The 18,353-nt window shown below is 33.0% G+C and overlaps 1 long non-coding RNA gene across 1 annotated transcript; it reads left to right on the top strand.

Moving 5' to 3' along the window:
- The first annotated feature begins 11,812 nt into the window (after window positions 1–11,812).
- LOC143072383 (uncharacterized) lies at window positions 11,813–17,915 on the top strand. The gene is made up of 11 exons (XR_012977157.1): window positions 11,813–11,966; window positions 12,341–12,409; window positions 12,759–12,964; window positions 13,339–13,407; window positions 13,757–13,962; window positions 14,340–14,408; window positions 14,759–14,964; window positions 15,333–15,401; window positions 15,751–15,818; window positions 16,453–16,517; window positions 16,757–17,915. It is a non-coding gene; the product is annotated as an uncharacterized LOC143072383 (long non-coding RNA).
- The last annotated feature ends 438 nt before the right edge of the window (window positions 17,916–18,353 follow it).

Below are 18,353 nucleotides of genomic sequence, written 5' to 3'. Positions count from 1 at the left end.
TCATTAGGGTATCTAGTTTAAAAAAAGTGTCTGGTGACCCGGCCAACCAACCAAGATGGCTGACATGGCTAAGAATAGAACATAGGGGTAAAATGTAGATTTTGGCTTATAACTCTGAAACCAAAGCATTTAGTGCAATCTGACATGGATTAAAATTGTTTATCAGGTCAAGATCTATATGCCCTGAAATTTACTGTTTAATTGGACAATGGCTTGTTGGGGACTGACCCTGAATTGGTAATTTTAATGAAATTTTGCCGTCTTTGATTATTATCTTGAATATTATTATAGATAGATATAAACTTCAAACAACAATAATGTTCAGAAAAGTAAGATCTACAAATAAGTCAACATGACTAAAATGGTCAGTTGACCACTTCAGGAGTTATTGCCCTTTATAGTTATTTTTTACCAATTTTTCGTAAATTTTTGTAATCTTTCATAAAAATTCCTCTGAAACTACTGGGCCAAATTTAACCAATCTTAGCCACAATCATAATTAGGGTATCTAGTTTAAAAAATGTGTGTGGTGACCCGGCCAACTAACCAAAATGGCTGCCATGGCTAAAAATAGAACATAGGGGTAAAATGTAGATTTTGGCTTATAACTCTGAAACCAAAGCATTTAGAGCAAATCTGACAAGGAATTAAATTGTTAAAAAATATCTATGTTTGATAATAATATATAATATAATAGTGTTCAGCAAAGTAAGATGTAGAAATAAGTCAACATGACCAAAATAGTCAGATGACCCCTTAAGGAGTTATTGCCCTTTATAGTCAATTTTCAACAATTTTCATTAATTTTGTTAATTTTTACAAAATATTTTCCTCTGTTACTAAAGGGCCAATTTTATTAAAGATAAAGAAAATTGTAAGTAGCAAGAATTTTCAGTAAAGTAAGATCTTCAAACACATCACCATCACCAAAACACAATTTTGTCATGAATCCATCTGTGTCCTTTGTTTGATATGCACATAGATCCAAGGTGAGCGACACCGGCTCTTAAGAGCCTTTAGTGGTAGTTTTCAGTCAATAACTTGTCTTTTTAAAAGTGTATAAATCTCTCTGAAATGATACCACAAGTTTCCATACTACAAAGGATGGTTATAGGGGGTAATGGAACAAATCATTAAGCAATAAGGGGCAAAAAAGGGGACAATGGTTTTTCTGGTTAAAAGACAACTTAAACAATTTAAAAGCAGTGTAAGTAGCATATTAATCTATTGTAATAAAAATTCATAATATCTAATAAAATTTGTAGATTTAGCTAATCAAGTCCTTATATTAAATGTATAAAGTAACATTTGTTTATAGTGGAAAATTGTTTTAACCTTAAGTAAGCTTCAATTTAAAATTGCTTGCTAGTCCCTCTCTGTGATTACCATTAGATAACTCTGGTTCATTTCCCAATCAATCTATCATAAAGGGACGATAAATAATTCGATTTTGATTGATAGTCTTTTTCAAAAATGATGAATGGTTCTTTATATTGGTATGTTATCATTTTAAACATTTCAAATTTATGAAATGATATTCGTACACCAATGTTTTTGATACACCAATAAAATATATAAAATAATGAACCTGTTAAAGGGAGACAATGCTTGTATAACTTTTTCGAATTGGCACGTAATACAACGAAATGTCACTCTTGCATACAAATGGCACATCAATATAATTAATTAACTCTGCAATCGTGCTCCACCTTCAATGATGATTCTAAATTATAAATATAACCAAAAGTTGTTAATCTATAGATAGTGAAGACTAATGAAAGCTAACCCACTGTTAAAATATTTCTTTGCAATTTTTTAAAACTTCCTCAGAAAAATGCTCGAGCCACTTGACTTTCATAGCTCATAACTAACGTTTTTACACAATATTTAAATAAAGTAGCTAAAGATTATTCACTTCTCAAAGTGTAAGACGCAATAAAAATCGTATGCTAACACCATCTTACCCAAATACAGATTTAATTAAGTTCTGACCATTTCAACATTTCTTCGTTTATTTTTATGAAAAACCGGTTTTAAACAAATCACAAATACGTGTTAAGATCCAACTAAATACCTATATCCCGATATCGTCAGGTAAATTTGCTAGTGTATGGGTGTTAATCCAATTAAAGTTTTAAGAATACTATTAAAATTATTCTTACTTTGTGGAAAGACCTGCAATTGTTCTCTGAACAATTGGATTAGAGAACAATTGGATTTTAAGTTTCTTTATATTTTTTATAGCCTATAAAAAATATATAGCATAGGTAACTTCAAAGAATCGAAAGTGATGTATGTTTATCTATACTGAGCCAAAAAAGTTTAGCAACAAAAATATGAAATTTTATTACAAAATGATAATAAAAAAATGGAATTATGACATGTCAGAAGCAACATGAATGTTTAACACTCATATTCATTAGGATATTTTTTGTATGGAGCACGGGAGGGTCAAAATGTGGAAATGAGTGTAGTGTTATTCAAAATCAATTTCTCTGCCATGTTCTAAGTGCATCAATGAAGGATTGGCAGGAACACCAGCAGCTACCCTTAGTCAATGCACTACTCTTGTGACCAGAAGAACATTACCACATGTTGACGATTGTTGTTTTTGGTCTACGGCATATTGACCTATCCTGTGTTGTTGCAATTTGTTGATTTCTGTTTGCTATTCCCTAAACTGTTGACTTATGCACATAAAATCGAGCCATGACGTCAGCAACACTCATGCCGGCATCAACCATTCCAAGAGCCATCTGACCAACATTTTCCGAGAGGCATGGTTGACGCCCCATGCAATTTTTTCAAACTTTTATGTGTTTTTCTTACCACTGGTGTGTTTCTGAAACAACAAATAACTAAGAAAATAGTGTTGCTTAACTTTTTTGGCTCAGTATATTTCATTTTTATGTTTTCATATGTATGGTGTTTTTTTCTTTCTGTTTTCCATAGGTGTATTTCTTTCTTCTTTTTTTTTTTAAATTTATTTCCATTTTCTATAGGTCACTTTAAAGAATTATAAATGAGGTATGGTTATCTATTTCATTTTATGTTTTAGGTGACGTCCAGGATCAGACTGCAGGAAAGTTTCCTCTAGGTGCCGTCAAAGGATCCAACGGACCGGTATGTTAAGATAAGATTGTGTTTTTGTATGTATTTTTGTCCAAGTTTCCTCTAGGTGCCGTCAAAGGATCCAAGGGAAAGGTATGTTAAGATAAGATTGTGTTTTTGTATGTATTTTTGTCCCAAGTTTCCTCTAGGTGCCGTCAAAGGATCCAACGGAAAGGTATGTTAAGATAAGATTGTGTTTTTGTATGTATTTTTGTCCAAGTTTCCTCTAGGTGACGTCAAAGGATCCAAGGGAAAGGTATGTTAAGATAAGATTGTATTTTTGTATGTATTTTTGTCCAAGTTTCCTCTAGGTGACGTCAAAGGATCCAAGGGAAAGGTATGTTAAGATAAGATTGTGTTTTTGTATGTATTTTTGTCCAAGTTTCCTCTAGGTGCCGTCAAAGGATCCAAGGGAAAGGTATGTTAAGATAAGATTGTGTTTTTGTATGTATTTTTGTCCAAGTTTCCTCTAGGTGCCATCAAAGGATCCAAGGGAAAGGTATGTTAAGATAAGATTGTGTTTTTGTATGTATTTTTGTCCAAGTTTCCTCTAGGTGCCGTCAAAGGATCCAAGGAAAAGGTATGTTAAGATAAGATTGTGTTTTTGTATGCCTTTTTCTCCAAATTTCCTCTAGGTGGCATCAAAGGATCCAAGGGAAAGGTATGTTAAGATAAGATTGTGTTTTTGTATGTATTTTTGTCCATATTACCTCTAGGTGCCGTCAAAGGATCCAACGAAAAAGGTATGTTAAGATAAGATTGTGTGTTTGTATGTATTTTTGTCCAAGTTTCCTCTAGGTGCTGTCAAAGGATCCAAGGGAAAGGTATGTTAAGATAAGATTGTGTTTTTGTATGTATTTTTGTCCAAGTTTCCTCTAGGTGCCGTCAAAGGATCCAAGGGAAAGGTATGTTAAGATAAGATTGTGTTTTTGTATGTATTTTTGTCAGTTTCCTCTAGGTGCCGTCAAAGGTATGTTAAGATAAGATTGTGTTTTTGTATGTATTTTTGTCCAAGTTTCCTCTAGGTGCTGTCAAAGGATCCAACGAAAAGGTATGTTAAGATAAGATTGTGTTTTTGTATGTATTTTTGTCCAAGTTTCCTCTAGGTGCCGTCAAAGGATCCAAGGGAAAGGTATGTTAAGATAAGATTGTGTTTTTGTATGTATTTTTGTCCAAGTTTCCTCTAGGTGCCGTCAAAGGTATGTTAAGATAAGATTGTGTTTTTGTATGTATTTTGTCCAAGTTTCCTCTAGGTGATGTCAAAGGATCCAAGGGAAAGGTATGTTAAGATAAGATTGTGTTTTTGTATGCCTTTTTCTCCAAATTTCCTTTAGGTGTCATCAAAGGATCCAAGGGAAAGGTATGTTAAGATAAGATTGTGTTTTTGTATGTATTTTTGTCCAAGTTTCCTCTAGGTGCTGTCAAAGGATCCACTGGAAAGGTATGTTAAGATAAGATTGTGTTTTTGTATGCCTTTTTCTCCAAATTTCCTCTAGGCGCCGTCAAAGGATCCAAGGGAAAGGTATGTTAAGATAAGATTGTGTTTTTATATGCCTTTTTCTCCAAATTTCCTCTAGGTGGCGTCAAAGGATCCAACGGAAAGGTATGTTAAGATAAGATTGTGTTTTTGTATGTATTTTTGTCCAAGTTTCCTCTAGGTGCCGTCAAAGGATCCAAGGAAAAGGTATGTTAAGATAAGATTGTGTTTTTGTATGCCTTTTTCTCCAAATTTCCTCTAGGTGGCATCAAAGGATCCAAGGGAAAGGTATGTTAAGATAAGATTGTGTTTTTGTATGTATTTTTGTCCATATTTCCTCTAGGTGCCGTCAAAGGATCCAACGAAAAAGGTATGTTAAGATAAGATTGTGTGTTTGTATGTTTTTTTGTCCAAGTTTCCTCTAGGTGCCGTCAAAGGATCCAAGGGAAAGGTATGTTAAGATAAGATTGTGTTTTTATATGCCTTTTTCTCCAAATTTTCTCTAGGTGCCGTCAAAGGATCCAAGGGAAAGGTATGTTAAGATAAGATTGTGTTTTTATATGCCTTTTTCTCCAAATTTCCTCTAGGTGGCATCAAAGGATCCAAGGGAAAGGTATGTTAAGATAAGATTGTGTTTTTGTATGTATTTTTGTCCAAGTTTCCTCTAGGTGCTGTCAAAGGATCCAACGGAAAGGTATGTTAAGATAAGATTGTGTTTTTGTATGCCTTTTTCTCCAAATTTCCTCTAGGCGCCGTCAAAGGATCCAAGGGAAAGGTATGTTAAGATAAGATTGTGTTTTTATATGCCTTTTTCTCCAAATTTCCTCTAGGTGGCGTCAAAGGATCCAACGGAAAGGTATGTTAAGATAAGATTGTGTTTTTGTATGTATTTTTGTCCAAGTTTCCTCTAGGTGCTGTCAAAGGATCCAACGGAAAGGTATGTTAAGATAAGATTGTGTTTTTGTATGTATTTTTGTCCAAGTTTCCTCTAGGTGCCGTCAAAGGATCCAAGGGAAAGGTATGTTAAGATAAGATTGTGTTTTTGTATGCCTTTTTCTCCAAATTTCCTCTAGGTGGCGTCAAAGGATCCAAGGGAAAGGTATGTTAAGATAAGATTGTGTTTTTGTATGTATTTTTGTCCAAGTTTCCTCTAGGTGCTGTCAAAGGATTCAACAGAAAGGTATGTTAAGATAAGATTGTGTTTTTGTATGTATTTTTGTCCAAGTTTCCTCTAGGTTGCGTCAAAGGATCCAAGGGAAAGGTATGTTAAGATAAGATTGTGTGTTTGTATGCATTTTTGTCCAAGTTTCCTCTAGGTGCCGTCAAAGGATCCAAGGGAAAGGTATGTTAAGATAAGATTGTGTGTTTGTATGTATTTTTGTCCAAGTTTTCTCTAGGTGCCATCAAAGGATCCAAAGGAAAGGTATGTTAAGATAAGATTGTGTTTTTGTATGTATTTTTGTCCAAGTTTCCTCTAGGTGCCGTCAAAGGATCCAACGGAAAGGTATGTTAAGATATGATTGTGTTTTTGTATGTATTTTTGTCCAAGTTTCCTCTAGGTGACGTCAAAGGATCCAAGGGAAAGGTATGTTAAGATAAGATTGTGTTTTTGTATGCCTTTTTCTCCAAATTTCCTCTAGGTGGCGTCAAAGGATCCAAGGGAAAGGTATGTTAAGATAAGATTGTGTTTTTGTATGTATTTATGTCCAAGTTTCCTCTAGGTGCCGTCAAAGGTATGTTAAGATAAGATTGTGTTTTTGTATGTATTTTTGTCCAAGTTTCCTCTAGGTGCTGTCAAAGGATCCAACGAAAAGGTATGTTAAGATAAGATTGTGTTTTTGTATGTATTTTTGTCCAAGTTTCCTCTAGGTGCCGTCAAAGGATCCAAGGGAAAGGTATGTTAAGATAAGATTGTGTTTTTGTATGTATTTTTGTCCAAGTTTCCTCTAGGTGCCGTCAAAGGTATGTTAAGATAAGATTGTGTTTTTGTATGTATTTTGTCCAAGTTTCCTCTAGGTGATGTCAAAGGATCCAAGGGAAAGGTATGTTAAGATAAGATTGTGTTTTTGTATGCCTTTTTCTCCAAATTTCCTTTAGGTGGCATCAAAGGATCCAAGGGAAAGGTATGTTAAGATAAGATTGTGTTTTTGTATGTATTTTTGTCCAAGTTTCCTCTAGGTGCTGTCAAAGGATCCACTGGAAAGGTATGTTAAGATAAGATTGTGTTTTTGTATGCCTTTTTCTCCAAATTTCCTCTAGGCGCCGTCAAAGGATCCAAGGGAAAGGTATGTTAAGATAAGATTGTGTTTTTATATGCCTTTTTCTCCAAATTTCCTCTAGGTGGCGTCAAAGGATCCAACGGAAAGGTATGTTAAGATAAGATTGTGTTTTTGTATGTATTTTTGTCCAAGTTTCCTCTAGGTGCTGTCAAAGGATCCAACGGAAAGGTATGTTAAGATAAGATTGTGTTTTTGTATGTATTTTTGTCCAAGTTTCCTCTAGGTGCCGTCAAAGGATCCAAGGGAAAGGTATGTTAAGATAAGATTGTGTTTTTGTATGCCTTTTTCTCCAAATTTCCTCTAGGTGGCGTCAAAGGATCCAAGGGAAAGGTATGTTAAGATAAGATTGTGTTTTTGTATGTATTTTTGTCCAAGTTTCCTCTAGGTGCTGTCAAAGGATTCAACAGAAAGGTATGTTAAGATAAGATTGTGTTTTTGTATGTATTTTTGTCCAAGTTTCCTCTAGGTTGCGTCAAAGGATCCAAGGGAAAGGTATGTTAAGATAAGATTGTGTGTTTGTATGCATTTTTGTCCAAGTTTCCTCTAGGTGCCGTCAAAGGATCCAAGGGAAAGGTATGTTAAGATAAGATTGTGTGTTTGTATGTATTTTTGTCCAAGTTTTCTCTAGGTGCCATCAAAGGATCCAAAGGAAAGGTATGTTAAGATAAGATTGTGTTTTTGTATGTATTTTTGTCCAAGTTTCCTCTAGGTGCCGTCAAAGGATCCAACGGAAAGGTATGTTAAGATATGATTGTGTTTTTGTATGTATTTTTGTCCAAGTTTCCTCTAGGTGACGTCAAAGGATCCAAGGGAAAGGTATGTTAAGATAAGATTGTGTTTTTGTATGCCTTTTTCTCCAAATTTCCTCTAGGTGGCGTCAAAGGATCCAAGGGAAAGGTATGTTAAGATAAGATTGTGTTTTTGTATGTATTTATGTCCAAGTTTCCTCTAGGTGCCGTCAAAGGATCCAACGGAAAGGTATGTTGAGATAAGATTGTGTTTTTGTATGTATTTTTGTCCAAGTTTCCTCTAGGCACCGTCAAAGGATCCAAGGGAAAGGTATGTTAAGATAAGATTGTGTGTTTGTATGTATTTTTGTCCAAGTTTCCTCTAGGTGCCGTCAAAGGATCCAAGGGAAAGGTATGTTAAGATAAGATTGTGTGTTTGTATGTATTTTTGTCCAAGTTTCCTCTAGGTGGCGTCAAAGGATCCAACGGAAAGGTATGTTAAGATAAGATTGTGTTTTTGTATGTATTTTTGTCCAAGTTTCCTCTAGGTGCTGTCAAAGGATCCAACGGAAAGGTATGTTAAGATAAGATTGTGTTTTTGTATGTATTTTTGTCCAAGTTTCCTCTAGGTGCCGTCAAAGGATCCAAAGGAAAGGTATGTTAAGATAAGATTGTGTTTTTGTATGTATTTTTGTCCAAGTTTCCTCTAGGTGCTGTCAAAGGATCCAAGGGAAAGGTATGTTAAGATAAGATTGTGTGAATGTATGTATTTTTGTCCCAGTTTCCTCTAGGTGCTGTCAAAGGATCCAAGGGAAAGGTATGTTAAGATAAGATTGTGTGTTTGTATGTATTTTTGTCCAAGTTTCCTCTAGGTGCCATCAAAGGATCCAAAGGAAAGGTATGTTAAGATAAGATTGTGTTTTTGTATGTATTTTTGTCCAAGTTTCCTCTAGGTGCCATCAAAGGATCCAACGGAAAGGTATGTTAAGATAAGATTGTGTTTTTGTATGTATTTTTGTCCAAGTTTCCTCTAGGTGGCGTCAAAGGATCCAAGGGAAAGGTATGTTAAGATAAGATTGTGTGTTTGTATGTATTTTTGTCCAAGTTTCCTCTAGGTGCCGTCAAAGGATCCAAGGGAAAGGTATGTTAAGATAAGATTGTGTGTTTGTATGTATTTTTGTCCAAGTTTTCTCTAGGTGCCATCAAAGGATCCAAAGGAAAGGTATGTTAAGATAAGATTGTGTTTTTGTATGTATTTTTGTCCAAGTTTCCTCTAGGTGCCGTCAAAGGATCCAACGGAAAGGTATGTTAAGATATGATTGTGTTTTTGTATGTATTTTTGTCCAAGTTTCCTCTAGGTGACGTCAAAGGATCCAAGGGAAAGGTATGTTAAGATAAGATTGTGTTTTTGTATGCCTTTTTCTCCAAATTTCCTCTAGGTGGCGTCAAAGGATCCAAGGGAAAGGTATGTTAAGATAAGATTGTGTTTTTGTATGTATTTATGTCCAAGTTTCCTCTAGGTGCCGTCAAAGGATCCAACGGAAAGGTATGTTAAGATAAGATTGTGTTTTTGTATGTATTTTTGTCCAAGTTTCCTCTAGGCACCGTCAAAGGATCCAAGGGAAAGGTATGTTAAGATAAGATTGTGTGTTTGTATGTATTTTTGTCCAAGTTTCCTCTAGGTGCCGTCAAAGGATCCAAGGGAAAGGTATGTTAAGATAAGATTGTGTGTTTGTATGTATTTTTGTCCAAGTTTCCTCTAGGTGGCGTCAAAGGATCCAACGGAAAGGTATGTTAAGATAAGATTGTGTTTTTGTATGTATTTTTGTCCAAGTTTCCTCTAGGTGCTGTCAAAGGATCCAACGGAAAGGTATGTTAAGATAAGATTGTGTTTTTGTATGTATTTTTGTCCAAGTTTCCTCTAGGTGCCGTCAAAGGATCCAAGGGAAAGGTATGTTAAGATAAGATTGTGTTTTTGTATGTATTTTTGTCCAAGTTTCCTCTAGGTGCTGTCAAAGGATCCAAGGGAAAGGTATGTTAAGATAAGATTGTGTGAATGTATGTATTTTTGTCCCAGTTTCCTCTAGGTGCTGTCAAAGGATCCAAGGGAAAGGTATGTTAAGATAAGATTGTGTGTTTGTATGTATTTTTGTCCAAGTTTCCTCTAGGTGCCATCAAAGGATCCAAAGGAAAGGTATGTTAAGATAAGATTGTGTTTTTGTATGTATTTTTGTCCAAGTTTCCTCTAGGTGCCGTCAAAGGATCCAACGGAAAGGTATGTTAAGATAAGATTGTGTTTTTGTATGTATTTTTGTCCAAGTTTCCTCTAGGTGCCGTCAAAGGATCCAAGGGAAAGGTATGTTAAGATAAGATTGTGTGTTTGTATGTATTTTTGTCCAAGTTTCCTGTAGGTGCCGTCAAAGGATCCAACGGAAAGGTATGTTAAGATAAGATTGTGTGTTTGTATGCATTTTTCTCCAAATTTCCTCTAGGTGGCGTCAAAGGATCAGACAGCAGGTATGTTAAGATAAGATTGTGCGTTTGTATGCCTTTTTCTCTAAATTTCCTCTAGGTGGCGTCAAAGGATCAGACAGCAGGTATGTTAAGATAAGATTGTGTGTTTGTATGCCTTTTTCTCTAAATTTCCTCTAGGTGACGTCAAAGGATCAGACAGCAGGTATGTTAAGATAAGATTGTGTGTTTGTATGCCTTTCCTCCAAATTTCCTTTAGGTGGCGTCAAAGGATCAGACAGCAGGTATGTTAAGATAAGATTGTGTGCATGTTTGTATGCCTTTTGCCCTGGTTTCTTCTAGGTGGCGTCCAGGATGGTGTTTTTTTCTTTCTTTTTTCTATAGGTGTATGGTGTTTTTTCCCGGTTGACTTGTTGTCCACAAGGTTAAGTTAAGTATATATTTTTTTTCAATTTACTAACTGTTGTCTCATAAATATTAAGATGATTTAAGTTTGTATTACAGATGGATGAGCACAGATGAAAGTTCAGTCCTACACGTGGAGAAAGATGGTTTCATTTTAGTTACCAGATAATGATGATGTAAGTATTTGGTCATAACAATTGTATTTAAACTATTTAAAAAAAAAATTTAGGTAATAAAAATCAGTTTTTCCTTTGAAAGTCTACTTGAAATTTTATTACAAAATTGTCGTTAATTTCTTGTTCAAATTTATTCTCTGATGAAATATAATTGTAAAAGAATTAGTATTGTATTTGTAAATAGACTGATCCCCCCCAATTTAGGATTTGAAATAAAACAGGCATCACATTAATTTCTAATTTAATTATTACAACAAATAGACTTAATATTGACAATTTGGATATTTATTTACATATTTATTTACATTTTAATTGGGAAAATATGACTTTGTATAGATTGTTTGTTCAAAATGTATTCATCAGATTGTTTTGGTTAGCCACCACATTCTGATAATTATCTGCATGCATTAATTTCAGAATTAATGATGTGATCATAATAAACAGTCTTCATAATACTGATTAAAAGATAAAATGAAAATGGTTAATGAATTACAGGCAAAAAGAGCAAAGACAGAAAATTGCGCAATTGACACAGATCTGGATAAGAAGCTTAAAGGAATGTTCAAGTTTCAGTCGAGATGGCAGATGAGTAGCAACTCCATGGAAGATGTTTACCTTAGATCTTCAACCAAGTCCGAGGCTTTGCCATGTAAGCAATCAAGCAGCAAGGATTATTAAGCAGCTGGAATGAAGATTAATTATTACATTGATCTTCAAACAAGTCTGAGGCTTTGTCATGAAAGAAATAATGCAAGTATATTCAAGCCAATTAATTCTGTACATTATCAGGAAAAATGTGATAAAATCTATAAGGATTACATATAAGGCAACACACATTTTTGTTATTTTGCACATTTACAACAAACAAAAATAGATGTTTATTAGTTTGATAAATGTTTTTACGGTAGACGAATAAAATTTTATATCATTAAAAGTAAATCCTGATAGAACTTTTCACTTCAAGGGAGACTAGTACAATAAACAGCAAGAATATTTCTTTCATCGGGAGATAACTCACTATTACGCAATCAGAATACAGAATAGATTAATAAAAATTTAGGCTGGCAATTTAACAAATTTGTCAAATATATAATTTGTGTCAATTTTAATTCCTTTTTAGGTTATAAAACAGTGCCAATGTTTTCAGTCCAGATGGCAGATGAGTAGCAACTCCATGGAAGATGTTTACTTAAATCGTCAACCAAGTCCGAGGCTTTGCCATGTAAGCAATCAAGCAGCAAGGATAGCAGCTGGAATGAAGATTAATAATTACATTGATCTTCAAACAAGTCTGAGGCTTTGTCATGAAAGAAATAATGCAAGTATATTTAAGCCAATTAATTCTGTACATTATCAGGAAAAATGTGATAAAGTCTATAAGGAATATCTGTAAGGCAACACACATTTTTGTTATTTTGCACATTTACAACACACAAAAATAGATATTTATCAGTTTGATAAATGTTTTTCTGGTACAGGAATAAAATTTTATACCATGAAAAGTAAATCCTAATAGAATTTTTACTTCAAGGGAGACTAGTACAATAAACAGCAAGAATGTTTCTTTGATGGGGAGATAACTCACCTCACTATTACACAATCAGAATACAGAATAGATTAATAAAAATTTAGGCTGGCAATTTAACAAATTTGTAAAATATATAATTTGTGTCAATTTTAATTCCTTTTTAGGTTATAAAACAGTGCCAATGTTTTCATGAAGGGGAGTAAGACTTGTGGTATAAGATATCTTAAATACAAGTACGTATATAATTCCTCTATTTAAACAAATTTTATCGTCATAAAACAAGTTAACAGGATTAAAACGTGCACTAGGCTTAAAGTTGAAAGAGGTCATATGGTTTTTTGTTGTTGACTAAAGGTTCTAAAATTTAAAATTGATCACTGATGTTATTGTAAAGACTTGTATGCAGGCTTTGGCTAAACCACAAAATGAAGTACCAACAACATTTCAATTGTTCACCAAATAAGACGCTGAAAATGGCCCCGTTGATGTAGGTCAGGATATGAAGCTTGAAGGAATATATGTCTATTTCATTTATATTAACCAACAGAAGTCTTATAAATATAATTTAATTGATAATTTTAGTTTTTGTTCAAGAAGCCGGCCAGTCCAAGTTTCAGTCCAGATGGCAGATGAGTAGCAACTCCATGGAAGATGTTTACTTAAATCTTCAACCAAGTCCGAGGCTTTGCCATGTAAGCAATCAAGCAGCAAGGATAGCAGCTGGAATGAAGATCAATAATTACATTGATCTTCAAACAAGTCTGAGGCTTTGTCATGAAAGAAATAATGCAAGTATATTTAAGCCAATTAATTCTGTACATTATCAGGAAAAATGTGATAAAGTCTATAAGGAATATCTGTAAGGCAACACACATTTTTGTTATTTTGCACATTTACAACACACAAAAATAGATATTTATCAGTTTGATAAATGTTTTTCTGGTACAGGAATAAAATTTTATGCCATGAAAAGTAAATCCTAATAGAATTTTTACTTCAAGCGAGACTAGTACAATAAACAGCAAGAATGTTTCTTTGATGGGGAGATAACTCACCTCACTATTACACAATCAGAATACAGAATAGATTAATAAAAATTTAGGCTGGCAATTTAACAAATTTGTAAAATATATAATTTGTGTCAATTTTAATTCCTTTTTAGGTTATAAAACAGTGCCAATGTTTTCATGAAGGGGAGTAAGACTTGTGGTATAAGATATCTTAAATACAAGTACGTATATAATTCCTCTATTTAAACAAATTTTATCGTCATAAAACAAGTTAACAGGATTAAAACGTGCACTAGGCTTAAAGTTGAAAGAGGTCATATGGTTTTTTGTTGTTGACTAAAGGTTCTAAAATTTAAAATTGATCACTGATGTTATTGTAAAGACTTGTATGCAGGCTTTGGCTAAACCACAAAATGAAGTACCAACAAAATTTCAATTGTTCACCAAATAAGACGCTGAAAATGGCCCCGTTGATGTAGGTCAGGATATGAAGCTTGAAGGAATATATGTCTATTTCATTTATATTAACCAACAGAAGTCTTATAAATATAATTTAATTGATAATTTTAGTTTTTGTTCAAGAAGCCGGCCAGTCCAAGTTTCAGTCCAGATGGCAGATGAGTAGCAACTCCATGGAAGATGTTTACTTAAATCTTCAACCAAGTCCGAGGCTTTGCCATGTAAGCAATCAAGCAGCAAGGATAGCAGCTGGAATGAAGATTAATAATTACATTGATCTTCAAACAAGTCTGAGGCTTTGTCATGAAAGAAATAATGCAAGTATATTTAAGCCAATTAATTCTGTACATTATCAGGAAAAATGTGATAAAGTCTATAAGGAATATCTGTAAGGCAACACACATTTTTGTTATTTTGCACATTTACAACACACAAAAATAGATATTTATCAGTTTGATAAATGTTTTTCTGGTACAGGAATAAAATTTTATACCATGAAAAGTAAATTCTGATAGAATTTTTACTTCAAGGGAGACTAGTACAATAAACAGCAAGAATGGTTCTTTGATGGGGAGATAACTCACCACCTCACTATTACACAATCAGAATACAGAATAGATTAATAAAAATTTAGGCTGGCAATTTAACAAATTTGTAAAATATATAATTTGTGTCAATTTTAATTCCTTTTTAGGTTATAAAACAGTGCCAATGTTTTCATGAAGGGGAGTAAGACTTGTAGTATAAGATATCTTAAATACAAGTACGTATATAATTCCTCTATTTAAACTATTTTATCGTCATAAAACAAGTTTACAGGATAAAAACGTGCACTAGGCTTAAAGTTGAAAGAGGTCATATGATTTTTTGTTGTTAACTAAAGGTTCTAAAATTTTAAATTGATCACACTGAATTCATTGTAAAGACTTGTATGCAGGCTTTGGCTAAACCACAAAATGAAGTACCAACAAAATTACAATTGTTCACCAAATAAGACGCTGAAAATGGCCCCGTTGATGTAGGTCAGGATATGAAGCTTGAAGGAATATATGTCTATTTCATTTATATTAACCAACAGAAGTCTTATAAATATAATTTAATTGATAATTTTAGTTTTTGTTCAAGAAGCCGGCCAGTCCAAGTTTCAGTCCAGATGGCAGATGAGTAGCAACTCCATGGAATATGTTTACTTAAATCTTCAACCAAGTCCAAGGCTTTGCCATGTAAGCAATCAAGCAGCAAGGATAGCAGCTGGAATGAAGATTAATAATTACATTGATCTTCAAACAAGTCTGAGGCTTTGTCATGAAAGAAATAATGCAAGTATATTTAAGCCAATTAATTCTGTACATTATCAGGAAAAATGTGATAAAGTCTATAAGGAATATCTATAAGGCAACACACATTTTGTTATTTTGCACATTTACAACACACCAAAAAAGATATTTATCAGTTTGATAAATGTTTTTCCGGTACACGAATAAAATTTAATGCCATGAAAAGTAAATCCTGTTAGAATTTTTACTTCAAGGGCGACTAGTACAATAAACAGCAAGAATATTTCTTTCATCAGGAGATAACTCACTATTACGCAATCAGAATACAGAATAGATTAATAAAAATTTAGGCTGGCAATTTAACAAATTTGTAAAAGATATAATTTGTGTCAATTTTAATTCCTTTTTAGGTTATAAAACAGTGCCAATGTTTTCATGAAGGGGAGTAAGACTTGTGGTATAAGATATCTTAAATACAAGTACGTATATAATTCCTCTATTTAAACAAATTTTATCATCATAAAATAAGTTTACAGGGAAAAAAACATGCACTAGTATTAAAGTTGTAAGAGGTCAAATGGTTTTTTGTTGTTGACTAAAGGGTTCTAAAATTTGAATTGATCACACTGATGTCATTGTAAAGAATAATTTGTATGCAGACTTTGGCTAAACCACGAAATAAAGTACCAACAAAATTACAATTGTTCCTCAACGAATTGGTGCCCAAGAAAATAAGGAAATCTACAATTATATGCAAACCATATTGTAACACTGATTCTATTTATTTTGTAAGAATTTTTTATTGACTATAAACATTTTACTTTTCAGGCTAGCAATAATTACTGCTTTTCAGTATGGATAGAGTTTTAGAATAATCATTGGAGCAGACTTTTGAGGTAAGAAAGAACCATTGCATAGATTTATAAACTTGTTAATTACGGATTATTTGAATGCCCTTAAATTTTGTTTAAGTCTGTGACATTTGAGACAAAAGCTTAAGACATGTGGGTTTCATAGAAGTCTAAGGGTTAAGTGGGATTGGCTGATATTTTATTAGCATGACAGGAAAGTCAAGGGTCTGGGATCAGACAGAAAGCCATCATACTTGGTCAAATTGTTTTCCATCATGTGTAGTTGACCATAATGTACCACCATTTTGATTTGACAATTTTTTTAAAAGTTATAGGAAGTCTATCACAATTTTAAATATTATGACCAAAAATTAACTTCTGAACACAACTCCTCTGATCAAGACTCTTTTACAGAAAGCTCCTGCCTCCTGTACGGATTGTTTTCCCGTCATGTATAGTTATAAAAAACAAGGAGATGTGGTTTAACTGCTAATGAGACAACTATCCACCAAAGTTCAAATGAAGTGGATGGAAGCAATTATTGTCACATTGATGTGTTCTCTGCATCTTCTTTCACCTTGATATGTTATGATATCACCTATTTCTATATAATGTACATAGTATACCAACATTGATTCCTTTTTTACTATTTTGAATGACTTAGCATTTTATTTTTCAGGTTAGCATTACAGCTTGTCCTTACAGATTGATGTTGGAAATGGCTATTAGAGTTGACTTTTAAAGGTAAAAAACTATTTTATAGATTTAAAAATTTTCTATTTTTAAATCATGCAAGTTCCCACAATTTTTACAATCTTTTTACAATTTAATGTTCTCTGGAATGACATTTCAAGTTTTAGGAAGCGAAAAATTATTATTTTGAAAGTTTCAATGCTTTAATTGTTATTCCTAGCTTGCTATTTGTTGCCTATTTCAGTTTCTTGAAATATCACAGAAAATTGAAAAGTGTATTTCTTTTTCAGTTAATAATTACTGTGGCTGAAGGATATAATTGTGTGATTAATTCTCCATACTCCTTAGAGATGTTGTGAAGGTTGTTAATATGTTGACAGCTGGGCATGCTCATCAGACATCAGATTTAAAATCCCCATTCTGACGGGACATGACTGCTGATTTGTATATCCTGCACTTAGTAACCAAACAGACGCCTTACTTTTGCATGGATTTTACTGCCAGTCTGAAGAAGACCAAGAGTGACCATATTTCCCTTTGTGGTCTTTCTAACTCTACCAAACAGTTTCCAATGTGAACGATTCATATAAATCTTGCATAAACAAGAGCAAGAATGTAGTTGATAAATTCTAAAATAATTAATGTAAAGATTCTCCATTTTCAACAAGAGTGGAAGTTTTTAGTTAAGGTTAATGTATTGTGTTTTGAATTTTCACCTAACTTTCTTTTTCTCTCCAATCCATTAAATGCTATGGACTTTTGAAGTCCATGGTTCAAGTTTCTCAAACATCAATAACCATGTCAAACCTTCTTGGAATTTTGTGAAAAATTAAAAGCAGAAGCGTATTTTTATTCAAAGATAGTATCAAAAGCAAAACTTGGAATTCATTTTTTTGTATCTCACTTATAAATTGACTATAGTTTTTCCTGACAGTCTTAATTTACAAATTTTAGACATCAATAGTGTCATGGCTTCATAGAATTCTATAAAGCCTTAACATAAGAGAAAATACCAAAAGTAATATTTAAAAATTTTCAGTATTTTTCTGATAGATGAAATTAGTTTTGTTTTGCCTTTATGATTTACATTTAGCCTTTGGTTATCCTCTTTAAGACACCGATAACAGCTTAAAAACCTCCTTGGAATGTTAACATAATTATCTTTATGATTAAGAAAAATTGTTTCATTTTCATTTCATCCTTCCATATTTTATTTTGGTTTTTACCGCCAACTTTACACAGCAGTAACACAGACAAATCTTTGGGGTTCTGCGTAATCCTTTCAAAAGTTTTTATAGCTGTTTTTACAAGTTGTGTAGTGTACATGTGTTCATTATTTCTACCTGTATCATATACATGTTTTTTGATTGATGATTAAACTGTAAAACTATTGTAATTTGAGCAGTACCAGAGTAAATGAACTGTTTTACAAAGCATCCATAAAACTTTTCATGCATTGAGTTATGCCAAGTCCAAAAAAAAACCCAGAATATTGATGAAACATCCTACTTTCAGGGAATGTCAAATAATAGTTTCTGTAAAACAATAATTTGTGTACTTAATGAAATGTAAAATTTAGTATTGAATTACAGACCACCTTAACTTATAGTTGTCCATATTTTGAGTTAGAGCCGATAGACTTTTCTATAATTTTGATATAATTTGTCTCATAAGTAATGCACTACACCTTAAAAAACTGTCAAAACAAAAATAATTTTTTGTATTTGTGTTTATTGTCTAAAAGAAATGCACTTTGAAATAACTGTTCTTGGGCCTAAGAGATGAGTTTAGCAAATGTAGATTCAGCAAATTCCCTGATCAGTAAATGTAGATTCTTAAAATTCCGTGATAAGCAGCTATGTACATAAAAGTTGAATTAGTTGAATT

Source organism: Mytilus galloprovincialis, chromosome 4 (genome assembly GCF_965363235.1).
Source record: "Mytilus galloprovincialis chromosome 4, xbMytGall1.hap1.1, whole genome shotgun sequence".
Taxonomy (NCBI): Eukaryota; Metazoa; Mollusca; class Bivalvia; order Mytilida; family Mytilidae; genus Mytilus; species Mytilus galloprovincialis.
Note: the sequence above shows the minus strand (reverse complement) of the source record. Positions and strands in the feature narration are given on the sequence as shown.